General features: G+C 43.1%; 1 pseudogene across 1 annotated transcript; it reads right to left on the bottom strand.

The window, feature by feature from the left end:
• Window positions 1-767: 767 nt before the first annotated feature.
• Window positions 768-2640, bottom strand: LOC308617046 (myelin expression factor 2-like; annotated as a pseudogene). The gene has a single exon. The product of its transcript is annotated as a myelin expression factor 2-like (transcript).
• Window positions 2641-12575: the final 9935 nt, after the last annotated feature.

Here is a 12575-nt window from a genome sequence, read left to right as displayed (position 1 = left end):
TATTTTAACAACATGCTTTTTTTGCAGGCAAAGGAGATATGGCTATGTCTAACACTGTGGGATCCAACGTGTTCGATATTCTGTGCCTAGGAGTTCCATGGTTTATTAAAACTGCATTTATAAATGCATCTGCTCCTGTAGAAGTGAACAGTAGAGGACTAACTTACATAACCATCTTTCTCAACATTTCAATTAGTTTTCTTTTCTTAGCAGTTCACCTTAATGGCTGGAAACTAGACAGAAAGTTGGGAGTAATCTGCCTATTATTATACTTGGGGATTGCAACATTATCAGTTCTGTATGAACTTGGAATTATTGGAAATAATAAAATAAGGGGCTGTGGCGGTTAATGTTATAGTGTTATGTGGAAAATGTGAATGATGGGGAAGGGCAGAGAAGGAAAACTCCATTTCTTCATTTAAGTCAAATAAAAAATATTCTGAACTTTAGAATCTAAAACTTACAATAATTCTTTATCACCAACAAAAAAGTAATTTAAAACCAACCAAGATCATATCCTAATTTGTCTGAGCCCTTGCTTTTCAAGGACAATTACATATATTAAACAGAAGTTTTGAAAAAACCACCTATGTTTTACCTTGCAATATGTTGATAAAAGCTGGGGACACTTGAACAAACAAATCCCACTACGTAGAACTAAAAACAACATGAAAATGGCTTATTTCATTAAAAATAGTATAACCATTCATTTAAACTGAATGACCAGACTTCCTGTCTTTAAAAATCCAAACTTGAGATTAACAAAAATCAGAGTATATTTAACACTATACTGTTAAAAGCTGGTGGGAGTTTTAAAAGTATATTTTTACAACTTTTGTAAGCATACAGTATTACTTTAAAAAATGACTTTTACTAGGAGTTTCAGCAAAACAGATGTAAGAATGTTCCAACCGTGGTTTCAAATTATGCATTATGATCCAAGCGAACATCAATTTCTCTGCCAGTGATTTTTATGCCATTCATTATTCTGCAGCCTTTTTCAGCTGATCCTGGGGAGTCAGATCTGACTGTTCCACAGCCTTTTGACCTTCCATTCTCCATTTTTATTTCTGCAAACAGTACATGACATTTCTGACAAATATCTGGCTGCCTTTGGAGCCTATTCTGTCTCTCATTCCACTTCCCATTGGACCTGATAAAAATCTTCAATCCATATTGATAGTCCTTTCCATATTGATAGCTCCTGTACCTGGTCCCATTCTATCAAAGCTGGAACTCATCTGATCCAGTCCCATCCCCATTCCTCCAGTCACACTGTTCATGCCACCCATTCCACCACCAAGTCTACCAAAGGAATCTCCAAAGCCTCGATTTATTCCAATAGCACCACGTCCAAAATCTCTCTCCATGCTACTAGTCATCGCACCACGGTATAGCTCTCCCGTTTGACTAACTCCTCCAAATCCTCCCATGCTATTCATTGCTTACAGACCACCAAACCCAATTCCTCCTCCAATTCTATTCATTCCTCCAAAACCTGGACCATCCATTCCCATACCACTTGGACCTAAATTTCCCATTCCACCACCTATGTTCAACTGCCTGGCACTAATAGGCTGTCCACATGGACCAAGTCCCATTCCAGTGCCTCCAAGACCACGTGGTAATTGTGGTGTTTTACTATCATGTGAATGGTAGTCTTCATGAGGGACAGACTTGTCATCCATTTTCACATGCATAGGTCTATCAAACAAAACCTGTCCATTGAACATAGAAATTGCTTGAACTGCTTCAACTGCCTGTTCAAGAGTGACTGTGCCCATTCCTCTGCTCTTGCCATCTTTGTCTTCTTTAATATCTGCCCGCTTTACAGTTCCAGCTACACTGAACACTTCCTTTGGCTCCTTCCAACCAACTTTGAAGCAACAAATTGTGGAACCAAGCAACAAAAATTGTGGAACCAAGTCTACCAGCCTGCAATTAGCAACAAAAATTGTGGAACCAAGTCTACCAGCCTGCAAATTACTGATAACCTCAGGAGGAACATTTGGATTATTGAGAATGGAAGGTGGTAAATTCATCAATCCCGATTCCATGTTGGGTACATGTCCTCCTGGAAACGATCCTCCTGTCGGTTGCAATGCCCTACGAGCATTTTCTCCATCAGGATCCTCTTTGATAGTCAAAGGTCTTCCACTAAGATCATATTTGTTCATAGTTTCTAGTGCTTTCTTGACAAATTCTTCATCTTTGAATTCAACCACACCACAACCCCTTGATTTTCCTTCCGCATCCTTAAAGAGCTCCACGTATGTAACCTGACCCAACTTTTCCTCTCATTAGATCTTTAATGGTTTGCCATTTCATGTCATATGGGATGTTGCTAATAAAAACTGTTACGATTTGGACCCTTCTTTTCTCCAGTGCCTGAATTCTTGTCTTTTGAATGAGGATGAAATCCATTGGCCCTCTTATTTTCTGTAGATTTTTCTTTTAATTCAGGTTTCTCTTCTTTGATTCATCATTCTCCACTTTAATGTCATTGGAGCTGCCGCTGTGCTGCGGCGGCTGCTTCTCCTGCTCGGGCAGGTGAGGTTTTCCCCGGCGGCTCCGCGGGCTGCGCATGCGGGCTGTCGTCGCCAGCAGCCCTAAGCACCTCGGGTTTGTTGCGTCGGCCATCCCGCTGCCACGGCCTCCGCCTCCGCCGCCTGCGTTGAGGGGCCCTGAGTGCTACAGTAGTGGCGGCAGCGGGCTAAAAGTTTTTTAAAAAAAGAAATTTCCGTGTCAATTAGTCTTTGAAAACAAAGAAAATTCGAAGATGTAAATTTAAGAAAAATGGAGAGAGACAAGCGAAATAATGCCATATGTGGGCTGCCCATATGTGAGCCAGAGGTGCCCCTATCACCTATGGTCTCAGTGATTCCACTTTGCTCTTGTTCTGGAAGCCCCACGGGCAGGTCAGATCAGTAAGCGCCAAAGTGCCCTTTATTGCCTAACGACAGGAGCACAGCTCAGACCAACCTAAACAGTACAAACGTGCAGTAAAGATCAGCCCCTGAGGATCTGTACAGACATTTCAGAGTTGGGCAAGGGATAAAGCTGGTTGACAAAACACTTCATGAATTAAGATGACACTCTCTGTAAAGGCTCTCCTCTATATTTTAACACTCGGAATCATCTCTCTGAACGCTCTAACCAGCTTGCAATGCAATTTTCTCATCCTAAAAAATAGGACCAATTATACGTCTTGCCTACTTAAGAGATTGTATATAATTTGAGTACAACAAGGATGGTAAATATATGGCAAGATTATGTCCCTGATAGTGAAGGTGATGATGATGATAACAGCGTGCCAGGCACTGTTGTACATTAGGAATATTAATTTTATTTTTTATTACTATTATTATTATTATTATTTTTTTTTTGCAGTACGCAGGCCTCTCACTGTTGTGGCCTCTCCCGTTGAGGAGCACAGGCTCCAGACGCACAGGCTCAGTGGCCATGGCTCACGGACCCAGCCGCTCTGCGGCATGTGGGATCTTCCCGGACCGGGGCACGAACCCGTGTCCCCTGCATCGGCAGGCGGACTCTCAACCACTGCGCCACCAGGGAAGCCCAGGAATATTAATTTAATCCTCTGACAACCCAGTGAGGTAGATACTATTATCACTGGCATTTTATAAATATGAAAACTAAGGCACAGAAAAGTTAAGTAACTGCCCAGTGCTACATGGCTGAAAAGTGGCAGAGCTGGGAGCCTTCCTGCTAAGCCTCAGAATCCTTGTCCCTAGAGTGATCCAAGAAGCCCCTACCAACTGATCAAGTTGGCATGCAGATTAAAATCTATTTTCCCAACTCTAGCCTAATTCAATGCCTGGCACAAAAGAGGTCCCTTTACCCTTATTAAGTATGAGCTCCCTTTCATCCAGCTTCACAATGTGTTACGAAGATCAAATCACTGGATGAGTATGGGCAGTGGAGTTCAACCTTCGCCCTAATGGCATTTGGGGCTGGATCATCCTTTGCTGTGGAGGCTGCCCTGTGCTCTTTACGGTACTTAGCAGCATCCTTGTCTCTCCCCACAAGATACCAGTAGCACACTCATACCACCCCCCTTTGCCAGCTGTGACAACAAAAATTCTCAGACCATTGACAAATGTCACCTAGTGGCGGGGTGGCGGGGGGGGAACTGTCCCTGGTTGAGACCCACTGGTGTAAGGGATGATTAGTCAGATTCTGAAACAGATCCCTAATAACTCTCCATTGTAAGGGTGTCACTGTTTAGTCCTGTAGGAATGGATGGGGGTGGAGAGCAACAAACAAGACAGGGATGGGGAAATAACACAAGTTGCAGAGTTCTCTTGACAGTAGAGACATATTATAATACCTACCTTCCAGGGTTGTATGGAGGACTCAGCAAATGCCTGGCCTCTGGGAAGCACTCAGGTAAATAACCACTATCAACAGTAACAACCTGAACTTGTTATCCCTTCATTTAAGAAATACTCTTTCCATACCTTCTAGTTACCAGCAATGGTGTAATGGCTTTACTTAGATCATCCTACCCATAATACTTACAAGGAAGAAACTATTACCACACGGACAGTTTATAAATTTAAAAAACTGAGCTTCAGTGAAGTTAAAATACTTGCCAAGTGCAGGCTACACAGCAGAAGAAGAGGATTCAAGCCTGCAGCCACCGCAGCAAAGGAAACGCAGCTCGGTACAGTGGGAAAAGATTCACACCCCAGCATCTCTGCTATTTACCCTTTGGTGGCCAGGAGCCCATAATTCAACCTCCCTGAGGCCCAAGTTCCTCATATAAGATGAGGGGGCTAGAGGAGAGTATGTCTGGCTCTAAAATTCCAGAACCCTCATCTGTTATCTCCTCTGCAACCTTCCTCCAAGACAAGTGGTGGTGATTCGTCATTAACTTAAGATTTTTTTTAATGTTATTTAAGAAGAAAAAAAGAAAGGACTTCCCTGGTAGTCCAGTGGTTAAGACTCCCCGCTTCCAACGCAGGGTGTGTGGGTTGGATCCCTGGTTGGGGAACTAAGATCCCACATGCTGCACAGCGTGGCCAAAAAATAAAAATTTAAAAAAAAAAAAAGAAAGAGAAAAAGAAGATTACCTCTCAAACTGAGTGTTTCCCATGATAAAACCCCATTTTCTCGCTAAATACCAGATTAATGTTGTTTAAATTGCGTTGCTGGAATGAGTGGGGGGAGGGGAGAAGTAATGAACTTCTAAGCAAAAAATGCTCATCAGCTGGGGAAAAAGATATAAATTAATGAGGAAGAAGCGCTAATAAACAATCACATCAGGCCAGCTTTCTCTAGAATTATGTTATTAACACAACACAGTGAAACAGCAACTGGTTGCAAGTGGAGAACAAAGGAGAACAATGAAGGAGAAAAAGCAGTGGCCTGTTTACTCATAGAATCTCAAGAATGAGGAGCGGGAAGGAAACCCAGCCAGCAGAACATCCACCATAAGTAACCAAAATAATAGGAACAGCAACTGTTAAGGGTTTTCTGTATATTAGCTCATTTAATCCTCACAACCCAGGAACTTAGACACTATCTCCATTTTATTGCTAAGGAAACTACACCTAGAGAGGTTTGCTTCCTTGCCCACACAGTAAATGACAGTGTCAGGATCTGAACCCAGATCTGACATCAAATCTTGTCCTCACGACCTCCACATCATCCTGTGTCACTCTGGCTGGCCTCTGGTACACACTACCTCAGAATGTGGCCTAATTCCATGGTAGATGTCTTTTTGCTACAAGGTGTCTTTTTGCTACAAGCTACCTTTTTAAATTGAACTGAATATGCCTTCTTGAAAACTTTGTGCAAAAAGCACTGACTCTGCCTTTCCCCCACCCCCCAACCCTGTGACCCTGGTGTCCTACAGAACCAAACATCTCCCTCTTCCCCAAGGCAGCCCTTCGGGGATTTAAATGGATCACGCTGACACTTGCCTTCTCTAGGATAAAAATCTCCCATCCTTGTCCTTGTTCCCCATTTGGCAAGGTCTCCAGACCCTTCCTATCTTAATCACCTTCTTCTGGACACACTTAAGTTTGACAATGAGACTCTCAGAGAACGGAACCCAGATTTCTAAGCGTATCCCAGCCATCTCCTCCTTCATTGTAGGCCTGCTACTTCTCTTAATGCACTCCAAGAGCCTATTATCTGTATTGGCAGCCCGGTCACACATTGGCTGCTGATGGGCTTGCTCCCAGAAAACTAAGACCTCTCTAAGCTTTTTTCAAAGTGGACTTCTTTAGCCAGTGTGTAACTCAGCTCCACTGTTCAACAATTGGTTGTTTCATAGCTGAATGCAACCAAACAGAACCCACAGACAAAACCCAAGGAAACTCATGTGTTCTGACTCATTCCAAATTCTTCTTTCTTTGTGAGGTAACTAATTGTTATCAGTTGGTCCAATAGGAATAGACATCCTGTTAGCCAATAAAATAATCATCATCTCTCATAAGCCCTTAGGTCTTTATTTCATAAAATATTCTCCTGTCAATAACACAAAGTAGGACTTCCTTGGTGGTGCAGTGGTTAAGAATCCCCCTGCCATTGCAAGGGAAACGGGTTCGAGCCCTGGTCTGGGAAGATCCCACATGCCACAGAGCAACTAAGCCCATGCACCACAACTACTGAGCCTGCGCTCTAGAGCCCGCGAGCCACAACTACCGAGCCTGCGTGCCACAACTACTGAAGCCCACACACCTAGAACCCATGCCCCGCAAAGAGAAGCCACTGCAATGAGAAGCCCGCGCACCGCAACGAAGAGCAGCCCGCTCACCACAACTAGAGAAAGCCCGAGTGCAGCAACGAAGACCCAACACAGCCAAAAATAAATTTAATTAATTTTTAAAAAATAGTAATAACACAAACTATTATTTTGAGCACCTATTATAAGACAGGCACCGGGCAAATTGATGATCCTAACCCTTATGATAATCCTGCAAGTTGGCATTATTATTTCCTTTTTCTAGATGAAGAAACTGAGGTACAGAGGAGTTTAGTGACCAGCCCAAGGTTTCACAACTACCTCAACACTTTCTTTCCTATAAGCACCAGGTCTGAGATTCAAATCCAGGTCTGCTAGATCCAAAGCTTATACTTTTTCTACCACAGCACAATGGCTTCTGAGTCACTGGTGCATTGGTGCATCCTGGGCTGCTGAGTTTCTATCTACTTACCCAATTTTTGTTGACTGAAATAAAAACACACAACGTGAGAACTGTGAGTTTTGGTTTTCTCTGGGGACTTACTGAGGCTTATAGCCAGGGAGACAGTCTCTCAGATAGCCCTGAGAAACTGTTCCAAAGAGGCAAGGAGGGAGGTCAGCATAGATGTGATTTTGGAGAAGGGGTACGTGCAATCAAGCACACACCTTGGTAGGAGGTTACTGCTAGTCATGATGAACAGATACCTCAGTTGATGATTTTAGTGCCTTTCTAAGTATGGGAAGATGCAAGAAATTGGGTTCATAAAATTTTCTCTTGAAAATATCTAACTATCTGAAGACCTGTTCTGCCAGTTTTCCCAGAGCGCAGAGTGCCTCATTCCTGATCTCTTCCCTGAACTCCTTTCAGGGTGTGTTAAACGTCAGCAAGTGCAGTGGCCAGTGACTTGATCCTTTTAGAGCCAGATGGTGAGTGACATTCATTGATTATCAAAAACATCTTAGGATCCCAGGGAGGGAGAGACCAAGGGACTTGTCCAAGGTCCCAAATACTGGCCTTCTTTCTGAGTCTTCAGAAGCTATTCTCTCCTGCTCCTAGATCCAGGCACAGAGGACCCCTCCTCCTGCCATACTAATCCATGCTCTTGTTTCTGGCTGAGGCTCCCAGAGCTCAGAGGACCTCTGCAGGTCAGAGGGTTGGAGTGGGCCAAGTCACATCCCCTGCAGAGAAAACCAATCAATTTCATGTCGACCCTCCTGTTCTCCAAAAGAGCAACTGATCAGCCACTGCCGATGAGAGGGAGGTAATTTAAAGGTCAAGTGAAGGCTGGATGTCTATCTGCCCTTCTTTCACGATAAATGTGTCTGAGATGTGAGCACAGCAAGATGGTGATATTTTAAGATGAGTAGCGTATTGGAAACACTGAATTCACCCAGCCTGTGGCAGCCCCATTTTATAAAATGCAGTGTCCAGGAGTTTCAAAAGGCAGAACAATGGAGTGAAAGCAGTGAAGCCCTGGAAGGCAGGGAACCCAGGACACAAGTTGAGTCTTGGCATCAGCTGCTGGTCTTTGGACTTTGCTGCTCGAGCCCTTTGCTATGAGTCTCATTTTGCTCATCTTTTTTTTTTTTTTTGGTCATTTTTTAAAAATTGAATTCTAATTGATGTACAATGTTGTGTTAGTTTCAGGTGTACAGCAAAGTGACTCATTTATCTATATTTATATTAATATATATATTCACCTTCATATTCATATATATTCTTCTCAGATTCTTTTCCCTTATAGGTAGTTATAAAATATTGAGTAGATTTCCCTGTGCTGCACAGTAGGTCCTTGTTGGTTCTCTGCTTTATATATAGTAGTTGGTACATGTTAATCCAAACTCCTAATTTAACCCTCCCCCCTTTCCCCTCACTTTACTCATCTTTAAAATGAGGACACTGGGTGAGCTGTCATCGTAATGATGCTGTGACAAGAACACAGAATTGTCCCCTGGATTTCTAATCCCATGCTGTAAAGTGCTAGAGTTGCAAGAATCCTTAGAAAGCAGCTAGCAGAGCAGGTTATAAGTAGCAGATCCTATTCTCAAAAGGAATCTTGGGTAGTACCCCAACATGCCAAACTGATCAAATCCAAACTACTGCCCTGGTTGTCATAGAATCGGGGGCACAGAGCAATCACCAGACCTCTTTGAAACTTGGGTGTACCAGGGAACAGTCCAAAGACCATCCACCTAAGAGCCCATTTTACAAATGAGGAAACTGAGGCCCAGAGGAACGAAGTAACTCCAAGTCTCAAAGTGAGTTTAGGGCAGAATCCAGACTAGCGTTCAGGACTCACAGGTTCTAGGTGAGGGCACTTTCTACTACAACACACTGGGACACTCAATCTTTTGTCCCTATGTAACTATACATGCATGATATAAAATGTAGTGTTCTAGAAGGTAACCTCTCATACCTTGGCTTCGATCAAAGCCAGTCTTCATGCCTGTTAATAGCATCAGCTAATATTTATTGAGCACTATCTATCACGCACTATGCTAAGCTTTTTCCTGTGCATCATGATCTCATTTAATACTCCCAATGAGCCTGTAAGGTAGCTGTTATTTTTATTCCCATTTTAGACATGAGGAAACTGGCAGTTAATTAAGTAACTTGCTCAAAGCCATACAGCCAGCAAGAAGTAGAGCCAGAGTCACATCCTCAGGGCCTATACTGGCAACCCCCATGTTTTCCCACCTAAGCACAATTCTTTTGGAAGAAAGGGACTCTCAGCCCACCTATCATTTCTTTTCTGTTTCTTTTTTTTTTTTTCAGTCCGGAAGGCCCCGCTCTGAGATGGAGAATCAACACCTTGGCTTCTTTTCTCCCCAAGCTCCTCACCTTGTGTCTTAGGTGGGTGAGTCAGCAAATGGGTCAACCCTTTCCCGGAAGTGAAGTGGATGGCCTTTGGCATGGCCGCCAGGTGAGGGTCTCAGCAAAACTGTGTCCTCCACTGGCCTGACACACACTAGTGACCTGACAGGTCTCCCACTATCACTGAGGCCACCAGCAAGTCCAGTCAGGGCTCCTTAGAGCCCAAAGCACAGAGCAGTTACTGCAGCCAACTCCATGTTTCCCTCCCCTCCCCCATTTTACCTGCGGCTCTTTCGTCTGCAGCAGTTCTGCAAGGTGGACAAGACAGCTGAATCCTTGGTGTGCATACAACTTCTCTGGAGTTTCACTAGGTTATCGTCAAGCCTGAACCCCAACCTCGGCTTTGGAAGAAACTACTTTCCACCAACCAATTCCTGCAGCTTTCACTTGTCCCTGATCTTTTCTGCCTTGACCCCAAAAATGCCAGCTCTGCACAAGGCTGCTGAGATAAAGGCTATATATAAATGCCAGGACCCTGGAATTCCTATTTCAGAAGCAGTCGATACACTCCTGCTTAAAGGTCTCACTCAACTCCCCAAGCCTGCTGGGGGCCTAAGTGACTGGGTCCCATTAATAAGGACCCAAAAAGGAAATGCAAGGCAGACACTGTCTACTCTGAAACACAAGTTAGCAGGAACAGCTGGGACCACAGACCCCAATGCCAGCTCAGTCAGTGCCGTTCCCCACTCCTAAGGGAACTCAGGTATCAGCTGAATCATCCTACAACCACATAACAAAATACAGTCCCGAGAAGGACAGTGTAGGATGATACTTAACAGCAAGGAATAATGTTCATGATTGTCAAGTGGAAAAACCCTGTACCAAGAAAATAGCACATTTCATTTTTATGCTTTCAAAGCATATATATTTGTGCATCTGCAAATAGAATATACATTTAAAAATTAAAAATGTTATTGTATGAACTGTGTTCTATCATGGTCTCTTGTTTTTTACTTAAAGTAGCATAAACGTCTTTCTGCACATGTATGCACATGAACTCCTACATTAGATTACTAGCGATTTTGCTCTTTCTTACTTCCATATTTTTGGTGGACAGCAGTTGACTTTGGCACACTCACATTCTACTTCTCCTTTGGGGAACACCTATCCCACCCACACTGCTGTGGCAGGACAGCCATAGTGCTCCTGTCCCTGCCTCCCTCACTGTCACTCACCCCAGAGACTGGCACATGCCTCAGGCTAGCCAGGCAAAGTTCTCTGCTCCTCTGAGCAGAGTAGACGGTTCCAAGAGAGCCCCGGCCCAGTCTGAGCCTCTAAAACTTAATATCTGAATGTTGCCAGAGAGAGCGCCTTGCTCTTCCTCTGGAATTTCAAGCTGAAAAGATCATAATAAGCCAAGAATCGTTGGCAGATTTATTATGTTGCTTCTCCTATATAGAGAAATCCTGCCTTAGAATGAAGGCGAGACAGTGTGGAAAATAGAGCCAAAAAATGGAGAAAAAGCCCAAATCATTGAGATCCTGGATCCAGTCATGCCTGAAGCTGGAGTGATCCTAAAATTCCTAATCTTGTGATCCAACAGATCCCTTCTTAAACTCACTGAATTGGATTTCTATAACAGACCTAACACGTGTGTTTGCTAATCAGCAACTACATGTGTGTGTGTAATACGTTTTGTGAACAATGGTAAATAACCCCAATCATTCTTGAAGCTCTCAGTGTATTCCTCAAAGCTCTCTTCTCTCACTTTACAGCACCAATTTTGTACTCCATATTCCCACATATTGTTAATTAGTTCATTTTTCATATGCCAATTCAATTTAAAAACAGAGGAACTAAATAAACATTTCTCCAAAGAAGACATCCAAACGGCCAAAAAGTGCATGAAAAGATGTTCAGCATCATTAATTATAAGAGAAATACAAATGAAAACCACAATGAGATATCACCTCATACCTGTTACAATGGCTATCATCAAGAAGACAAAAGATAAGTTTGGGCAAGGGTGTGGAAAAAGGGGGAATTCTTGTACACTGTTAGTGGGAATGTAAATTGGTGCAGCCACTATGGAAGATGATACATAGGTGCCTCAAAAAATTAAAAATAAATCTACCCTATGATCTAGCAATTCCACTTCTTGATATATACCCAAAGGAAATGACAAAAGAATATTGAAGAGATCTTATGCTCCCCCCATGTCTACTGCAGCATTATTACAATAGCCAAATTATGGAAACAACCTAAGTGTGTGTCAAAGGATGAATAGGTAAAGAAGATGTGGTGTGTATGTGTATGTGTGTATACATAGATATATACATACATAAACATAATGGGACATTATTCAGCCATAAGACAGACAGACATCTGCCATTTGCGACAACACGGACAGACCTTGCAGACATTATGTTAAGTGAGATAAGTCAGACAGAGAAAGACAAACACTGTATGATATCACCTATATGTGGAATCTAAAAAAGCCACACTCATAAAAACAGAGAGTAAAATGATGATTACCAGGAGCTGGAGGGCAGGGGAATTGGAGAGATGTTGTTTAAGGGTACAAACTTGCAATGAGTCATAAAGGAAAATGTCCTAGAGATTTAATGCAGAGTAGAGTGAATATAGGCAGCAATACTGTATGATAATCATCAAACTTACTAAAAGACTAGATCCTATTTATTCCAACCATTAAAAACAAACGATCAGGGCTTCCCTGGTGGCGCAGTGGTTGAGAGTCTGCCTGCCGATGCAGGGGGACACGGGTTCGTGCCCCGGTCCGGGAAGATTCCACATGCCGTGGAGCGGCTGGGCCCGTGAGCCATGGCCGCTGAGCCTGCGCGCCCGGAGCCTGTGCTCCGCAATGGGAGAGGCCACGGCAGTGAGAAGCCCGCGTACGGCAAAAAAAACGAAAAACAAAAACAAATGATCATTATGTGATGTGATAAAGGTGCTAACTATCGCTACAATGGCAATCATATTACAACATACAAATGTATCAAATCAAAGTCCTGTACACCTTAAATCTTT

Source organism: Mesoplodon bidens, assembly GCF_964165515.1.
Source record: "Mesoplodon bidens genome assembly, chromosome: 4".
Classification (NCBI taxonomy): Eukaryota; Metazoa; Chordata; class Mammalia; order Artiodactyla; family Ziphiidae; genus Mesoplodon; species Mesoplodon bidens.
The sequence above is the reverse complement of the archived record's forward strand: the minus strand, read 5'-3'. Positions and strand labels throughout refer to the sequence as shown.